The sequence below is a fragment of the Cygnus olor genome, chromosome 7 (genome assembly GCF_009769625.2).
Source record: "Cygnus olor isolate bCygOlo1 chromosome 7, bCygOlo1.pri.v2, whole genome shotgun sequence".
NCBI classification, from domain to species: domain Eukaryota; kingdom Metazoa; phylum Chordata; class Aves; order Anseriformes; family Anatidae; genus Cygnus; species Cygnus olor.
This window is the reverse complement of record NC_049175.1, coordinates 11,257,879-11,277,538: the sequence shown is the minus strand read 5'-3', so window position 1 is coordinate 11,277,538 and position 19,660 is coordinate 11,257,879. Positions and strand designations below refer to the sequence as shown.

The window sequence follows — 19,660 nt, the reverse complement described above, 5'->3', positions numbered from 1 at the left end:
TCAGTCTTCAGAAGACAAAATATAAAAGTTGCAAGCTTTCACTGTCGAATGACATGAAACTTTGCTTCAATTTCTTATTACAGGCTTTTAAGATGTAGGCACTTACTCTACAATTCACACTGAACCTTTTTCCCCCCAAAGAAATCAGATTTTAATAGCACATATTAGTCATACCCCTGTCACATTATTTCAAAAATTCTCTTGGTTCCCAAGAGGCTTTTCTTTTTCAGAAACAAGTGAGCTTTACTTATAACATGAGACATTTCAACTAAGTTCACTCTAGACAAAGTAAAATGGGATGGTAAAACACAGGCTGTGTCCTCAGAAGAAAATGTTTAAGTTGGCCGAAATGCCATTTTAAGCAATTTCTAATTTTACTTTTCTTTGCCTTCAACAAATGTAGCATTAGCCCATCTAATGATGTGTGAGTACTTCACAGGAACACACACCGAGTGACAGCTTGCTTTGAACATTTGTTCTTTGCTCAATCTCCTAGAGATGTACTAGTCAGTTATTCTAGTTTTGTAGGATTTCCGGAACTTGTGTGATAGCTCCCCGGTGCTTATAAAATAATGGTCTGGTTTTGCGTGTAGGCGCGATGTGACCCCTTAATTACTGATCCAAAATGGAAGTCAGCATATAAGAAATGTAATACAGCCACCCAAAGGTCTTCTTGCCAGCTTCTTAGCTACGTGAAACCATTTAATCTATCCATATTTCACAAGCTGATTGTTACATCCCTGGGAGTTATGCCTAGAAAGGAAAACACACAAGACTTACTCTGAAACATCATCAAAATTCAGTTAAAGCTAAACAGTTTCTTATTTGCTTAAGAAAAATCATAGATTTTGGAATTTGTCAAGGTTTTACAAGGTTGGTTTTTTGTTTTTTTTTTTAAAAAAAAAAGGCAGTAAAGCTGCAGAGAAGGAGGGCAGTTCACCTGAAATTCAGTCGCATTTGAAATGAGGGATGATAACTTACAACATATAAAAATAAAAAGAGAAGGATGAAAAGCTTAGTTTGAAGTTCCAAACGAAAATCCTGTAAATGATAAAACATTAGATTACATAAAGTGTTTTGTTCTTCACAATAATCTATACAAACTAACATTTTTTCCAAAACCTGTCATTCTCAAAAATTCAGTCCTCCATCAAAAATAGAATGACTTACTCTTATCTAAGAAGAGTAATAGTACTATACAGATATCCAGGTATCTCACCTCAGGCAGCTCACCCTGGCACTAAGACCACAACACCTGTGTTTTTTTCCATGAAGAGATTAGGCTCCAAAGTCCATTCCACTGAGTTGTACCGCAGCAAAGTGTCTCAGTTAAGCCATAGCAATACTCTCACTGAAACCCAACAAACAAACCCCATGCACACTGACACGTGTAACACAGGGGTGGGATTCTTCCCTCCCTGACTTTTCAGTAAGAGAAACATTCAACTACTAACTGATCTTCAAGTAAGGGGAGCTCCATATGTTGCATTTTCCAAATTGCTGTAATGATGCCCTTAGTATCTAATTATGTTCTTTGACAACCATGTTAGTCTGTGGCTGGTGTTTTCTCCAGCAGCACGCCAAAACCCTCTCAGGACTACAGACCACTCTAAAACAAACAAAAACCCTACATTGTAAAACAGATTTGCGGATTTAAAAATATATTTAAAAAATCAGCCTCATCAATTTCACCTTGAAAGCAATATGTTAAGGTGAAAAATATACTTGTGCCCTTTTGTATCCATCTTCTTGTAAGAAAAAAAAACAGATTTAAAAGCCTTCCTGTTTACCCACCTTAATTTTCATTTAGACTGTTTTGCTGGTGGGACGGGAACTGACAGTGATTCTGACACTGTCAGTGAAAAGAAACTGAAATGGGAACAACTGAGTGGGAAAAAAATTTGAGGCAATCCATGTGGAATTCTTCAGTTTCAATTAACTTCTACCGATGTCTGTCTGGGGGAGAGGGGAGAACATGCCTTTTCGTTCGGCCCTACAACCTGTCCCCTAAGAGCAGGTGCTGCAGAGTTGACTGTGGGCAGGAACAAAGCAAGGAGCTGTTGGGGAGAGCAGACTCCTGAGGCCACTGAAACAGCGATGACACCTTAGGTACCCATAACGTCAGAATCTGAGAGAACTAGAATTGCTGCTGGTTCTCCTAATGTTTTTACTAATTAAGGAAATGGGAGGTTCTACCAGGGGTGACATTAATCTTATTCATCTTCTCCCTCTGTTAGCTTCCTAGGATACTGCAAGTAGAGCAGCGGAACATTTCCAAAGTACAACATAGCAGGTAGTTAGGGAGAGATTGGCGAGTCAACTGGTAGTCCCCTTACATGGGCACGTAAAACCCAGTTTGTCTGAGACCAGTGGGAAACAAAGACCACGTCAGCAGAAAGCATACACAAGGACATAAAGCCTGAAGCCTCACCTTCCCTGGAAAAATGGCTGTCTTCTACAGCCTCCTTAAAGGAGAGAGAAAATGATACCCTCAGTGAGGTGTCAACCAGACACCTGAAGTCCCCCAGATGTGCCCTCTTCCATAGACAAAAATACTGTTCTGCAGTAAGTCGACACATATGTATGTATTCTGCCTCCTGCTTCTCTGGAAGACAAATTTCATGACTTCTCATTTTCTGGTTTGCCTACAGGAGAGCTGGTGTGACAATGCCCTTCCTCTTTCCCCTCCTCTTGGGAGCAGAGGACTCACAGCATAACATTATCTCATTGGAATAACCTCGTTATCAGCAGGCAGCTGGTGATAGGACCCTTTAGAAGTAACAGAATTGATGTTTCAGAGATGCAAAGAATGCCTGCCCTCTGCTTTGAAAACTTCCCTTGGCATTACTCTGTGATTTTCTGCCTCTACTGTGTTCAGTAACAGCATCTGCTTTGTTTTTTATTTTTTCCCTTGAAAGAAATGCAGGTCATCAAAACAATGTAAAAGAGGCAAACAAATAAAATAAAAAGATGACTCCCTAAGACATGACGTGTGCTCACAGTCCTCAGGGTTTGGGGCCACCATTGTCACATGCGAAATGGCAGTGAAGGAACTGTACTGCCAGAAAATAAAGACATTAAGTTTTGCTTTAGCTTCAATTTATGCTTTGAAAATGGAAACCACAAAAGCACTCCACTTTAGCCAGTATTCATGCTGTAACCCTCCTACTGACCTCTGCATGGAGATGCTGAGAAATTCTATGCTTGAAAGCAATGTAATTAGTAATAATGATTAAGAATCATACAGTAACTAGTACTTAAGAAAAAAAAAAAACACTTGTCGTTGAGAGCTTTCAGTTAAAAGATCAGAAGAAGATAAGAGTAAAAATTATCCAAATCAGTAATTCAATACCTTCAAACAGAAACTGGATCTGCTTTCACGTAGGGAAAGAGTTAGGCATGGCTTAGGTCCTAATCATAAATCCATTGTCTAAAAAGATAAGACCCAAAAGGAGGAAAAAACTCTGGAGAATATTTCAAGCCAATAAATAAATGACCAAGTATCAACTGATAAGCAGCTTTTTGAGAAGAAAACATCTGAAAAGCAATTGGAAACAAGATATAATATATTGCTAGCTTCAACAAAACTGATTTACCACTGTAAGGTTATTCCGACGCCATATCATCATATTCTTATTATACTATCTCCTAACAATCTGTTTCCCACCTCTGAATCTTCACATCCAAAAGCTTCACATGTTTGCTTGACTCTTAGCTGCACACTAGCAGACACTACTATTCTCTGGCTCACCAAAATGAATGCTCACTAAACCCGATGTCCCGCAGAGATCTCTGCCTGTCCCTTGTAACTCAAATCTCTCTCCTCTGGTCACCACACTGACTTCTTACAGCTTGAGTTACTCACTGCCTGCTACATGCAATTTCTCTGTGCCTCTGCTCACCTCGCTTGGTTTCAGTGACTCTCGAGCCATTCTGGAATTGCTCTTTTATACCATATGCTGTTGCTCTTGAACAAAAGACTGAGAATATCTTCTGAGCAACTAGTAAAGGCATAAGGCTGTTGATCTTCATATGTTCACTTTCTCAAGATGCTGTCCAACATAAAACTGGAAGGCAAAAATTAGAGCAGACTGTGAGAAGAATTCATCATTAGCACTGCTAGGGTTTAAATCCACCCTATTTCATTTTCCAAGCATACTGTGAAGGCACAGACCACCAAGCCTACTGTTTCTCACTGTGACTTCACTACACATTTCTTTGTCTGCAGAGTCCTCTTTTTTTAGTTAATGTACTCTGCAGGCCAAGCCCCATGTGCTCACCTGACTGACACACTCAGCACTGCCTGGCACGTTCAAAATTCGTAGGCTAACGAGAGTTTGGGACACTTCATGTCTGAAGTGATTTCTGGAGTATTTCAGAAATTGTGCTGGAACTTCTTCATAAAACACCTTGGAGTGTTCACATAATTAAGCCTGATGTCACCTCTAGAAGGTTTCCAAGGCAGAGAGATTGGTTTTATAGCAGGCTCTCACACAGTGTTCCCAACCTCATTCTCCCTTGTTCAGGATCTATGTTCATACCTGTCCAGAAACTCACTGCTTGCTTTTAACCTAAATACGTTTTTCTTCTTCACTATTTTCCTCGTGTGTAAATCTGGTCGTTACCTTACACAATTTATTGCTGTCTGTTGTGGTTTAATCCAGCAGGTGTCTAAGCACCAGACAGCCATTTGCTCACTGCCCCAGCAGTGGGATGGTGGAGAGAATTGGAAAAAAGGTAACACTTGTGGGTTGAGATAAAGACAGCTTAATAGGACAGAAAAGGAAGGTTAATAATAATAATAATGATAAAAGAATACACAAAGCAAGCGATGCACAGTGCAATTGCTCACTGCCTGCTGACCAATGCTCAGCCAGACCCTTAACAACAGCAGCCCCCCCAGCCAACTCCCCCAGTTCATTGTTCAGTAAGACCCACGTGGCACAGGACATCCCTTGGGGTCACCTGTCCTGGCTCTGTCCCCTCCCAGCACCCCTCCCGGACGCACCTCTGGCCTCCTCCTGGCAGGGCAGCGCAAGGAGCTGTAAGGTCCTTAACTTAGTGAGAACACTGCTCTGCAGCAGTGAAAGCATCAGGGCGTTGTCAGCATTTTTCTGTCCTAAATCCAAAACACAGCACCACACCAGCTACTAGGAGGAAAATTAACTCTACCCAGCCTAAACCAGGACACCTTCCCTGAATACTGCACTGTTTAGCAGCTCCCAATATTATTGCAGGTTTCAGACCTCATTTTAACACCTCCTTCTCAAGTCTTCTGGATCACTGTAACCAAAACAGAAACTCCATCCATCAGGCACCAGCCCACACCACACCTCAGTCACCTTCACTGGTTCAGAGATGACACTCTCTCTTACCCCTAACCAACCACCTACCTTCTGCAGCTGAACACACACCTCAGGTGCTGAGCACCTTGATGTCAGTCTCAAGGGATTCACATTTTTGCCCTAGCTTTTAATTCCTTCTTAAAAGAAAAAAGAAAAACACCCTTCACCTTATGACCAACATCATACACCTTCAACTGTAAACATAAATTACCTACAGAACTAGACTATTTGTTTTATTTTCTCTGAGAAGAGTTGCTGCATGTTCCAGGAGATGAGCTGTACTTCACTTCAAAGGCTGTCACCTGTGACTCTCAATGTCTTCGGCTGCACAGACTGTTTCACAGATTAGACTCACTGCTCATCAGTGCCAATCAGAAATAGTTTTTCTTGTGTTTAGGTTTACATTGACACAACTAACAGAACCAGGCATGTTAACAACATCTGTGCATATATGGCTGACCAAAAACTACTCAATTTTCTGTTCAGTTCATTTCTTAGAGCTGTTTTTTTGTTTGTTTGTTTTAATTTTGGGGGAGAGAGGGATCGGATGGGGATGGGACAGGATGGGGACAAGACAGAAGAACCTCCTGACCAGATTCACACCGTCTTTTATGCCTAGTGTAATAACCAAAAGTTACCTGGGTCACCTGAGGGCAAAATTCTGAACCTGATTTTGAACCGGATCCATCCTGACTTTCATCAGCTGAGACTTTTAGCCCTAATAACCTTGGTGATACAAACTTCAGGGACTCTGAAGCTTGCCAGCCAGGACCCCTGCAGAACTTTGCTTACCTATATGCCCAAAATAGCATTATGATTTCCTCCTTCCTCCTGCCCCGTGGTGCTTCCCATTCAGCCAGTGTTCACCAGCAGTAACTTCGTAACACCTTCCCTGCGCCTCAGTTCTGTGAAGTGCCATCCTTACACAGGCAGGCAGCTTCTGAACAGGAAGAGAGCACTCCATGGGATACACGTAATGCAGAAGGAGCTGTCCAGAATAACAGCTGCAAAATGAGGGCCCTATTCTGCGAAGTTGTTAAGGACTGTATGGGTGGCAAAGGAGCGTCAGACAGGCCCTTACAACAGGGGCTTTCAGCAGCAACTGAGCAAGAAAAAAGTTCTATTTAAGTGCTCACCTGCTCCTGTGTTTGTTCATTTGATTGATACAAAGCTGCTTTCACCAGTGCAAGTGTGAAATCAATTTCATATAAATTGGAACATACCCACAGAAATCTTAGCACTGCCTGAAGATATATTTCCCTTAGCATGTTTTCTGTTTTCTTCAATCAGCTTTATATTTATAGGGTAGCTGAAAAAGAATGCTATGCATTATTTATTAACATTGATTTTAAACAGAGCCATTCAATTCATAACCATGAATTACCTAAGAAAATAGAGTGTTTATCTTATTTTTTCTCTTTAAAGAAAATTAAGTATTTAATTATTAATAGGATTTTACTGTTGACTTCAGTAAACAAGCCCTTAAAAATTAGAGGGGTATAAAGATAACTATCCGTGGTACAGTTACATAATGTCATCAATAATTCCAGTGTTTACTGCATCTCTTAATTTAAGGAAATACCAGTGCTGATTTAGAACAGAAGTTGCATCTACTGAAAGACTAAAATAGCCATTTGTTCCAGTATTTTCTTTATTTACATTTGAAAAGGGCTCATTTTTACCAAAAGCCTTTATCTTCTGTCTAGATCAGTTCTGCTCTGCTGACCACTCATTATGGTAACAGGTTGCAATGAAAAATTCCTTGGAGGACGTAAATCAATTAATCAGTGAGATTCGCTTACCGATATTGATTAGGCCATACATTGTTTGACTTCTCCTTTGATTCTTTCTGTCATGAGCAAATGGTTACACCCTTCCTGTAGGGCAGAGGAAGATGGAATTCATGAAAATGGAATTGACTTTGAGGTTTATAAAACTCCCATTTAACTTGAATGGAAAATGGCCAATTAAATATGTTAAATAGCCAATCCCAATAAAACAGCACAGATTCAGATCTTTACTCTCACCATGCAAGCCTGTGGTGAGAAGATTTTGAGTACTATCATACAAGCTAAAGACCAGATCAACAGCATCAAGAAATGTAAAACTGCCAAAGCACTAGCTTCCAAGCATTTTCAGATAATACTTTCTTCCTTCAATCTCTTATATATTCACTTGCTCCTGATTTCAATTTCCAGGATTTTAGGTTACCTTCATCCTGTTACATTTGCTGTCTTCTGATGATATGTCTGTTATACTGCAAGAGTACATCTATAGCTGTTCTGCTAATACATTTTTCTGATGATTCTGTTGCTTTATCAATCTTTAAAATGTCAACTTTTTCATTACTGCAGTGTTTTTTATTCCATTAAAATCTTAAAGTAACTATTAATTTTTTATGGCTTATCAGTTACAATCCATTTATATCCACTCAAAGTGCAACAGTTTATAAAATTGTGTGTTGTATGATATGTGACTGATGAGTTGCTGTAACTTATTAAGCAAAAATATTTCCCTTAGTCTGCTCTTCTGCAGTTATTCTTACAGCTGAGAAAGTCTTATGGTCAGGCCAAAGCCTTACTGCTTACGTCTACACTCCTGCTTGTTTTTATTGCTCTGCCTAATGAAGTGATCAACAAACAGATGCAGCCTGCCAGAAACTGGGTATCTTGTAGCCTTAGCACTCCTGCTGACTTCTCAAGCCAAGGCAACTAAGAGAACACACCAGGACTGGAGGCTCTTGCAAGCCCCCAAAGTGACCCCCATGCAGTTTCTCTCATACTGCACTTTGCCAGTTCACAAACACTGCTGGAGCCAGGGGATTTTTTAGATGCAGCCCTACACTACTGTATCTGCTATCTTAATACCACTCTCACATGGCTGGAAATTTGTTTTTCAACAGCCAATTTCTGAAGCCTAATTCACTCGGATAATGTGCTGTCATCACTGCAGTTATCTGCTCACATCTACCAAGGCCTGCTCTGATTTCTGTGCTGCCCTTTTTTGTGCCACATTTCTTGAGCCCCAAGCCCTGAGAGCTCAGCTGACTGCCCACCAGCACCCACCTCTCACAAACGCCCCCGATGTCTCCCAGCTCCACGCGAACCCACTCCACCGCCCGCCTCTTCCCAGGGCTGCTCTTCCTCACCCAGCCCCTTTCATGGGAAAGGCATCCTGCGGTTGCCAGCACCACCCCCTTGCTGTCATTGAGAAAACCCTCTCAACATCTGAGAAGCTGCACAGAAGGCAAAGCCAGTGACTGTTTTTTCACGTTTCTCTTCTCATTGCCTTCCTGCACCTCTTGCCTCTTCTTATCCTTTGCCACAGCATGGGGATCGTAATCTCATGTCAGCTGTAAAATTACAAAGCCTGTAATCACAGACAAAAAAAAAAAAGGCATTTCTATAAATGAAATGCATTAAGAGCCAGCGTATGGTTTATTCTTTACAGCTGTTTCACTACAATGTATATCTGCTGAGACTAGCAACAGAGGGACTGAAGAGTGTCAGTGGGAAAGATGTGTTGTCATCTAGCCACAAAGCTGTTCAGGATCATCTCAATACAGGTCAGTTCCCCTTGTAAAAGGGGAGATGTGCCAGTTTTAGAATGGCTGTTCTGCAAGGGGGGAATGACAACTAAAGCCCAAAGGCAGACCTGAACACAGGAAAACAAAAAAAATCAGGGATGGCTTTGAAATTTCTAATGTGGTGCTCTGAAGTTTGTATTTCAGGTTAAGGGTGGTTTTTAAAGGACATAGCTTAGATCTGATTCCTCAGCTTAGGGAGCACCAAGGTAGAAGAAGCACACACACACAGTCAGGGACCCCTGGGTGTGCCTGGCTTTAATCAAACAATGGAAAAAACATCAAGAAATTTACCAACCCGTTTAGAGGTGGTCAAAAAACACTGCAGGTTGGCTGGTGCCTGCTCTGATTTCTCTGGTCCATTTCATATTTTTACCCCGTCTGTGTCTTTATAGACTTCTTATCTGAAAAACAACGTTATTTTTGATAATATGGTCAAAGATCACAAAGACATTTTTCTTCCGAATAATTTATTTCGAATCAAGCCCAAAATGGTTCTAGGGCCATCAGGTAAAGAAGCCTGTCCTTGCTGTCTCTGTCAATGCAATGGCAAAGACAAAGAAAAGCTGTTTTCCCTATATCTGCATCAGTAATAAAATATCTAAATCATTTTTTTCTATTCATATTTTGTTCACTACCATACTTTGTCATCGCCTCTGAAAGCTACTGCACTGCAAGTATTCCAAAAGCATTCTTAACTAAAGAAAAGGTGAAAGAGAAGATAGTAAATTCATTTGATTTGCTTTGTTTCCAACGGTTTCATTGATCAGTATTATACATTTCCTGCAATGCTATTGCTCTCATAAAACCCTTCTAGTCATGACTTTGGGGATATATTTTAGGTAGCTAGTAAGTTTAGAAACTGACAGTCTGCCCATGTCATTTCCCTAACTTATCAATAATTCTGTTTTGTTCACACAGAGGGGAAAAAAAGCAAAGAATATAGTAGGTGTGTATCCAACTCTAGACATAGCAGCCTGTAGATTTGAGCGAGGTTTTAATTTGCAGTGAGTGACTGCACTCTCATAATTATAAACAAGTGATTTGCAGTCTGATCACACCTCCTGCTGGTCTGCAGAACACGTACCACAGACCTTCCGGCATACAAAATCTGAAATATCTTAATCACTCTCTTTTTTTTCCTCCTTCTTCGCCTCCAGAGCAACAAGTACTCTCTGCCTAACCAACAGCAGCAGCGAGCTGCCATGCACGTAGCCCTGCGCTGCCCGTGCTCGGAGAACATCTTTCTCCACCAGAGAAACACTCGTGCCTTTGCCTTTGAAAGCGTCCCTTCTGTCCCTCCTTCCCCTTCAGGGAGACAGTGCGCGACCCTTTTCGGACATCGTAAGGTCTGCCAAGGGGAAAGAAGCCCCTCATCTCCTCCCTCGCAGCCACGTCACCTCTGCCAGAGGCAGGCCAGCAGCCCTTGCAGTCTCAAAGAGCCCTTCAACCCCCACACAGCAACTGAGTTGGGGTATTGGTTGAAAAACCAGAGGATAACCCCATGGTGAGACAAGTGTGCTCCTTACATTCCCTTTTCTTTCCACAGTAACTTTGCACTTAGGTAAAACCATCTCAGTTAGAAGTGTGAAAGGCATTTTAACATGTCCATTAATTATTTTTCCGTAATTTCAACTTCTGCATAACTTTACAGCACAGATGTTCTTTTCCAGCTACATACAAAGACGTGTGTAAGTTTTTACATCACACACGGAGAAACTTAATAGCACTATCGATATGTTACAGTATACCTTAAACATCAGTAAAAATACATTTTATAAAACAGAACAGTACAGAAGTTGTACTAAGTGTTGCAATGTCTCATGGGAGCATTTGAAAGGAGAAAGAAGTACAATATTCACACTTGGTATTCACAGCCTGTTCATTACACATTTCTAGAAACACATCCACCCAGTATTTAATTAAAAAGAAAGCTGAAAGAGTAGGAGGAACAAAAATGTTCTCAACTTCAATGACACTATTGGAAAATAATTATTTCAAAACTGCTTATCTGTTAAAAAGCTGGCAAGCTACCAGGATCTTGATTGCTGTAAGCAATTTTATAACTGCTCTACACAGATAAATTTAACAAAGAGAAATTAATTTCAGTCTCGTAATAAGACTCATCTCATTACCAAAACGGCGTCTGTGCTGCAACAGAGCCTTGTGCACAGGGCTGCTGGTAGAGGATTTTGCATGCAGGCATTTAACAACTGCCTAGAAAAGGTCCACCTCAGAACTTCAAATTTCATTAATGCATCTCCTCTCTGAACATAATTCTTCCTAATTGTATAAAGTGAAATTCTTCCCAATTTCACTTGTGTTCTGCCACCTGACTGCCTGGAGCCATCCTTGAGTCTCAGCCTGTAAGGATCATGCTCCTGGGAGCAGTAATCAGAGTAATATGCGAACCTCTGCCTGCACCTTTGGGTTGGTTTTTGTTTTGTTTTGTTTTCAATCCAGGACACATAATAACATGTTAATTAACTGTCAGGTTTCTCTGTCTACAGACATAGTAACAACACAACTGATAATTGAAGATGTTCAGTGTGGAAACAAGTGGTCTCTTTCCTTTGTGCCACCATACCACACTTCCCTGGGACGAGTCTTCCCACAGGACAGTTCTGTAACATCCGCAGAACCTCCAACAAGACTTTGAAAATGCTGCAAAATACAATATGACCAAGAGCCAAAATTAAAACTTGACAGCAGGTTCAGCAATATCCTCTGGACGCGTTGAGCCACTTTATGGCCACTCTGCTCTTCAAAAAAAAAAAAGGCACAAAACAATAACAGAGTGCGCAACGGGTCATAAATCCTGCCACACGAGCACTCGTGCTTGCAGCTCTCAGGTGGTTCTGCTGGAGCAGAAGCATTATGAATAGCCTGAGTTTTTTCTTCTACCATTCCTATTGGTAGTCTTGCTATGGCACATCAACCAAGATATAAAAAAATGAGCGCATGATATATCCTGATGAAAAACCCAATACAGATTTCAGCTTTGCCACCACATCTCATTGCTGTACAGCATCTCATCTTTGGGAGCCACAATGACATTTTCTGCTACTAGACATCCCATTCAATAACCTGCAGAGAGCAGATACACCAGCACGGAAAGCATTTTTTCCATGAGGCAATCCTTACACATTTGCTGGTGTACTTGACCACGCAAATCAATACCTCTTTGCAGAGCACACGCTGTGAGCAGTAAGGAAACAAACAGTTTCCTTCACTCCAATACATCCTTGCAACCGCAACGTCGTTTCTTTATTTCTTCCCAATTATGGAATTATTCTGTCCACCAATTTTCCTTCCTTGGCATAAATCCATCTACAGATTTATAGAAAGTGTATGCATTTAACGCAGCAGACACTTTATTTCATCTTGAACTTTTCCACAGAAGAAAAAAACATTAAAAATTGCCCCTAAATTTCTTTGGTTATAATTAACATATCATATTTTCAGTCTACATTTCTTGACCTATTACCTCAAAGTTGTTTTTCACTGCTCCTTTTCTTGTTTCCACAGCAACCTTTCCACAATGTCATTATTTTTTTCCCTCTTTTCTTTTAATTTAAGAGGAAACAATGATGGGTTAATAGTGATTTTGTTGTATTTTTTTTTCTTTAAACAAATGGAGAAATGTTTATATACATGTCTTTTAAAACAAAACAATGATTCTGAGAAAATGATTATTTCCACTTCTCTTGCAGTAATTAGATGATTTCACAAAATCTCATTTCAATCACAGTACTGTTGTTAGTGTATCTCTTGACAGGTTTCACAATACCACACAAGCTTCTTGCAGCCTAGGGGGGGAAAGGCAACCTCTCTGGACCCATTTTTAAATACATACAAGAGCATAAGTAAAGTACCAATGCAAGGCATCCTTTCCATTTAAAACTTTGGAAAATGCTAAATAGAGCTAATATGTCAGTCTCCAGTGATTAATACAAGCTAGTGTGTACCTAGGGAGAAACACTGAGGCATCGTAGTTGAAAAATTTTATGGTGATCCATATGAAGCCCACTCACCCATATCCAGGTTGAATGAGATGCCATTTTAAAGGAAAAAAAGAGAGTAAAGCAATGATTCATGTCCCTTTGTGCTGTTACTACCATTCGTTTCTTCCTCATTTTTGCTTCCAGTGTATTTTATAAAATGCACTAGAACTGACATTATATATGTAAAGGCATCTATCATAGAATCCCAGAGTGGTTCGGGTTGGAAGGGACCTTAAAGCCAATCTAGTTCCAAGCCTCCACCATGGGCAGGGACACCTCCCACTACATGAGGCTGCCTGATACATTTAGATGCCCCAGTGCTATAAGCATCAGAAATATATCAGAATAATGGAATGTCTCAGTCAAACTAGAACAGAAAAAAAGTATCGGATGCTGTACAACTGCCTCTAGAAGACATGAAAGTAGACCTTTCCCCCATCTGAGATTCCCATGGCTGTCAAAGGAGCTGTTTGTTTAGGAGCTGTTGTCGTTTATAAGCTAATGCAGAGGGGTAAGCTTTTATGTTTATTCTTCAAGCAAAACACAAGCAAAGTTCAGATGTGCAATATTTTCTGAGGCCAACAGGTAACGAACAGAACGCTAGTTAGATTCACTGCAAAAGATATTAGCCTTACAAGCAGAGTAACGTTCCAGTTCTTATAAATGAATAATAAAAGACAGGCAGTTTGCAATTCTGTTGTTTCTGTATTTTGCTTACACTTAATTGTCTTTTACTCCGATAATAGATTTTGAGTGGAGAAAAGGAGCATCCTGAGCACCGTGCATTTCACACACTGCGACTACGAGCTTCTGAAGCTCACCTGAGTAGGGAAACTTGTTTGAGAGGGCTCCAGTTCCAGCCCAGACCTTTGCTAATAATAGTTTTTCCTTTCTCTCCTCCACCATAAGCAAGTGCAACGCTCAATCTCAATTTCCAATTTTTGCTTTTGAAAACATATGCCTGAACCTTTTCATGAAGACACCTTTTATGGCCTCTTTTTTTCTGAGCAGGTTGTTAATGGCATCTACTTGGGGTTCCCCTACTGGGTCTGCGACACCTCAAAGTAAGGTACCTTTTCAGTTTCCAGACCTCCTCAGGTTTTATGCTGCTTGCATCAAGGGGTACATTTGCTACAGCAGCTGTTCCTTCCATATTTAATGGATTTCAAGCTTTTAAAATAGCTACCTGTAAAAACCAGAACAAATCTTAAGGTACAACAGTTGAAGGACTATTAATTTCATGAGCCTGGAATACAAAAATGCTCTCGTAAAAAAAAAAAAAAAAAGTACACCCTCCTACACTGTATGGAACAGAAATAAAGCTGAATGAGAAGTTCTGAAAGATTTTTCTTGCAAATGCACCAATTTATCTAAGCATTTTTCTACTGAGACATGACCTTTAAGGAAAATTACTGATTTTAATAAAAAAAACTTTCACTGACAAAGATTTCTCAGCTCCAAATTGAGTCTTCAGTCCCAACCAGATACAAAAGTAGTATGCATCCATTCAGAGCACAGGCTGGCTCTCTACTGTGTAAGTGGAGCAGAGAAGTGAGAGCTGCGCCTTACCCCGGTGTGATGAGGCCCTGACTGAACAATGCTTTGGAATTGACTTTAGCAGGATGGGCTCTTGCTTCATAGTTTTAACAGCTCTAGCCTTATGGCTTGCAGCAAACTGCGTGATTTTATTTTTATTGTGGTCCTTAGGAAGCTTTCTTCATGAGCACCTCTAAGGTTTGGCTAGCTCTGTTACCTCCTTGCCTCAGCAGCTTCCCAGTTTCCCTGCATGAGCTGCAGATTCTCAGAAGGTTCCTTGAAGCCTCTTCCATTCCAAACCTCTTCTGCCTACTGCTCAAAGCACATTAAAAGCTTCCCTCTCCCCTAGCAGGGGCTTCATCCTGAAACTTCTCCAAGGGCAGCACAATACTTGCTCTGTGGAAAAGAGACACACACAATTCTGTGTGATTTTCAGCCCTGGAGCACCTAAGTAGTAGTGTGACACCAAGCACAGGAAACAACATCTGGCAGTGTCCTATGGATCACACACATACTGCAGGCACACTCTTCCAGAAAACAACACACGCAAATACTAAGATATGTTAAATCAGCTGTACATCAGCAGATTTAGATTACACCTTGATAAAACTACCCAGAATTAAAAAAATATTCAGTAAATTCATTGCTATTCAGTAAGATTCAGCATCTCAGACAGCTCAGGAGTTGTCCAAGATCTTAAGCTTTCCTCTTTGGTGCCAATATCCATTTTTCGGTTCACTATTTGATCTTCAAAGTCATGAGGAGTTTGTGGAGCTGGCAGCTTTACTTAGCATGATCCACTATTTAAAATATAACTACAACTCCTCAAAGCTCAATAGAAATTACGGGTGGAAGAAAAGTTACTTCTCTCTGATATTGTAGATATTTTCCCAATCTTTGTAGTAGTAGTAACTGTTTAAACACCTTTTACTCTAACTTTAAAACTTATTCAAAGCCTCTCTGGTATGGAGGACGATGGCTGAAATACAAATATGGAGAGGCCTGGCAGATTGATTACATCACACTCCCCCAAACCCGCAACGGCAAGCGCCACGTACTTACAATGGTGGAAGCAACCACCAGATGGCTGGAAACATATCCTGTGCCCCATGCCACCGCCCGGAACACTATCCTGGGCCTTGAAAAGCAAGTCCTATGGCGACATGGCACCCCAGAAAGAATTGAGTCAGACAATGGGACTCATTTCCGAAACAACCTTATAGACACTTGGGCCAAAGAACATGGTATTGAGTGGGTGTATCACATCCCCTATCATGCACCAGCCTCCGGGAAAGTTGAACGATACAATGGACTGTTAAAGACTACACTGAAAGCAATGGGTGCTGGGACATTCAAAAATTGGGAAACACATTTGGCAAAGGCCACCTGGTTAGTCAATACTAGAGGATCTGCCAACCGAGCTGGACCTGCCCAATCAAACCTGTTACGCACTGTAGAAAGGGATAAAGTTCCTGTAGTGCACGTAAGAAACATGCTAGGTAAGACAGTCTGGGCTACTCCCGCCTCAGGAAAAGGCAAGCCCATTCGTGGGATTGCTTTTGCTCAGGGACCTGGATGCACTTGGTGGGTAATGCAAGAGAATGGGGAGGTCCGGTGTGTACCTCAAGGGGGCCTAATACTGGGTGAGAATAGCCCATGAGTTGAATTATAGTATGTTAATTATCATATAACACTGTATGTCATCGCTACCATGGTTGCTATATATCATAGATGAAAATGGTGATAAATTAGAAGGTATTGGAAAGAGTGTAACCTAAGCATGACATAAATGGTATGGAATAAGGGGTGGATATCTGTCCTGGTTTCAGTTAGGACAGAGTTAATTTTCCTCCTAGTAGCTGGCAGGGTGCTATGTTTTGGATTAGAATGAGAAGAGCGCTGATAGCATGCTGATGTTTTAATTGTTGTAGAGCAGTGCTTACACCAAGCCAAGGACTTTTCAGCCTCTCTCTGTCCTGCTAGCGAGCAGGCTAGGGATGCAGCAGGAGCTGGGCGGGGACAGACCCAGGACAGCTGACCCAAACTGGCCAAAGGGGTATTCCATACCATCTGACGTCATGCTGAACAATATATAGGGGTGGCTAGCCGGGGTGGAGGGGGGGGGGCCGGCTGCTCGGGGATAGGCTGGGCATCGGTCAACGGGTGGTGAGCAATTGCATTGTGCATCACTTATTTCGTACACATTATTACTATTAATACTATTATTATTATTGTTGTTGTTGTTATTCTTTTCCCTGTCTTAATAAACTGTCTTTATCTCAACTCACAGACTTCACTTTCCCGTTTCTCTCCCCCATCCCGGAGAGGGAGGGGGGAGGGTGAGCGAACGGCTGTGTGGTGTTTGACTGCCAGCCGGGCTAAACCACAACAGCTCTTGAAAATGAAATTACAATACATCATCTGAGCTCTGAATAATTCTCATGAAAGCTAAAGCCACATCCATCAAAAAGCAGGTGCACTTCGACATTTTAGGTTGACTTAGTGGTAACATCTTTTTCTCTACAAGCTAATTTTAAAGAATTCTCTTGGTTTAATTTGCATTGCTGCTTTCTTCATTCCTTAGACTATATTAGAGATATGCAAGTGTTTTTTCTCAACTACAATCTGCAAACTTAGTAAAAAAAAAAAAAAAAGTAATTTACACCAGGTGAGGAGAGCAGATACATAGGCTGCTAAATCCAAACCAGATGTTGAACTGAAACACAATTTACTTCCAAACAGTCTACTTATTCTGGGAAAAATAATAAAGTGGTGCTAATTAATACATACTTATCATACCTTTGTTCAGCCTTCAGATAAGAATGAGTGACAAGAGAGGCTTTGGACTCTGCTAGTCTCCCTTCAGATGCTGGATCTCAGAGACCAGCTCAACTCCACAAAGCTCTCAGGATGCTTGCAAGCATTCTTCACCTCGTCTCAATCATCTGCATGCACGAACTTCTGTGAGTCTGATACAAGGCACGTGTATCCTATACCTTAAGCTTTTAGTTCTTACTTTAACATCAGACCTAGAAATAAGGTTAAGGCTGAAAAAATGAGCCTTAAAACCATTATTGTCCTTCACTGGCACCAGATCACATCAGTATGAGGCACTTAATTTGCTCTGGCTTTTAAATATAAATCAATCATTCCAAAAGTTCATACGCATTATTCTTGTAACTCTTTTTTAAGTTAATAATTAAAGACACAATGACATCTAAAATAAAAAAGCTTAAATATTCTAAAGCCATCTAATTTCATTACGCAAATGGGATAACATGTTAATAACAATACATGCCGTTCAGTAATACGACTTGACTTTGTACTTAGTCATTTCATTAATTATGTGGAAGGTGGAAAAGTAAATTTAGGTCATAGTCAGGTAACAGACACATGCAGAAGCACACCGTAAAGTATACCTGTGATTACATCATTTAAATGTATTTTTGCATGTATGTATTAGTTGCCCTTGTCATTTTCAGTGTAAAGTAAGGGACATGCATAGGAGTTTATCGAATTATAAGTTGTGTTGTGTTTTGTGTTTTTTTGTTGTTGTTGTTGTTGTTTTTGTTTGTTTTTTTTTAAATCATCCAGCCTGGCCCCACACACCCTGCTGGGGCAAACAAGCTCATGCACAAGGGAGTTGCACCCTTCCATCCAGAAGGAGAAACACAGCCCTCCCGTCCAGCTGTCAGCTTTCTTCTGTGCCCTGTATCAGCAGGGACACAGCAGACAGACTGATTTCTTGCTAGGCACATACACACCATACCAGAAGCTTCTGTATGCTGCTCAGGACTTGCTGATGAGACAAACGGGGCTGGAGATCCATGACTAACAACCCCGACCAGCCCTTGACTGCTGGACTGATCCTCATTCAAGAGGCTGCTGGATAGCAGCTTAACAGCATCTTCAGTTCCTGCAGTGTTGCTCTTCTGCCCTACAATGCCTCAAATTTGCTCACCATCCTACCTAGTTTTTACAGCACATGCAGGGAACACAAATTCCTACATGCATATTTTAAGACTGATAATTTTGGTTCATATGAAACTGAACAGTTGACAACTTAGACTTCTGCCAGGAGTACTTTTCAGGGTTTGCCACTCACCTTGTTGAAAGAAAACACTTGAGCTTACAGTTCTGGGTTACAACCCAAGTATCTGTGAGTGACACAAGGCTTAGAGACTAAGTAAAAGATGCAATGTGGACAAGCTGCATTCTGACTGATCATGTATTGGGGCTCTTGTTTAGTGGCTGGCCTTCGATGGGTGCTGATTTTATAACCTGGTGATGTACCTACAAGCAAGCAGAAGATACATGGTCATTAATCTGCATTCAAAAAGGGGAGGATTGCGTCACAGCAAAATATAGGCTATTGAAGAGCCTGGCATAGCTTCACACTTCTCCACAGTGATGGAGTACAGCAGAGCAATTAATATTTAGAATAGTGAGTGTTGGGAAACCTAAGGCGGAAGAAGAATTTCCAAGTTTGGGGAAGAAATGAGATATGCTCTCCTTCCAGCAACAGATTTCTGCTGTGAGGTTAAGAACGGGACGTTGGCTGTGCACAACCATTTCTGCTCAGCTGTCCCTTCCAGTTTGAGACAGGGTAAGTTCCTTAGGCAATATGAAGCATATGGATGTAGTTTCCTAAAAACTTAGCAAGTAATCATGGAGGAAATAACTGAAAATCCACCAAAGAAAAAAAACACACTAAACACCGTATTTAACTTATTTTGTTTTCGCTGTAATAGTTTCAGATAAAGATTTTACCTACAATTAAAACAAGACCTTTGATGCAAGTTTTTTACAGGGTTCCTTGTAAGAAGAATGCTCTTGGATGAAAAATAGAAAAATCACATTTTGAATGAAGGAAAAAGGTCCTCTATTTGCATGTTTTTATACAAATCCAGAAAGAGGCATTCAGATCGAAGTAGTATATGAACTCTGATTTAAATAAGCTGCAAAAGCTTTTCATAAGCATGGGCTGATACTCAGAAATGTCAATCATTTTTGCAGTATTATGATAACTTTTGGGGTGAAATGCAATAACAATCTCACACTACAGAAAAATAAATATAAGATTAAATTGTAAAAATATGGTGATAAGTTTGGCTCTTGACTAGAGTCTTTCTGAAGACTGCACAGATGCAAATCAGCTGAATTGAACCTTTAATCTCTACGTTCAGATAAGA

General features: G+C 40.7%; 2 long non-coding RNA genes across 2 annotated transcripts in view; both read right to left on the bottom strand.

Moving 5' to 3' along the window:
• Positions 1 to 2,978: 2,978 nt before the first annotated feature.
• Positions 2,979 to 9,324, bottom strand: LOC121073571. Its single transcript, XR_005821801.1, has 6 exons — positions 9,227 to 9,324; positions 7,148 to 7,222; positions 6,569 to 6,654; positions 3,903 to 4,067; positions 3,353 to 3,430; positions 2,979 to 3,053 (listed from the first exon to the last, which is right to left on the bottom strand). It is a non-coding gene; the product is annotated as an uncharacterized LOC121073571 (long non-coding RNA).
• Positions 9,325 to 9,405: 81 nt separating this feature from the next.
• Positions 9,406 to 19,660, bottom strand: part of LOC121073569 — an 82,675-nt gene continuing 72,420 nt past the window's right edge. Inside the window, exons 4-6 of the long non-coding RNA XR_005821799.1 lie at positions 18,574 to 18,761; positions 17,268 to 17,413; positions 9,406 to 9,463 (exon numbers count right to left, since the gene is read on the bottom strand). This is a non-coding gene — a long non-coding RNA (uncharacterized LOC121073569). The remainder of the gene's footprint in view (positions 9,464 to 17,267; positions 17,414 to 18,573; positions 18,762 to 19,660) is intronic.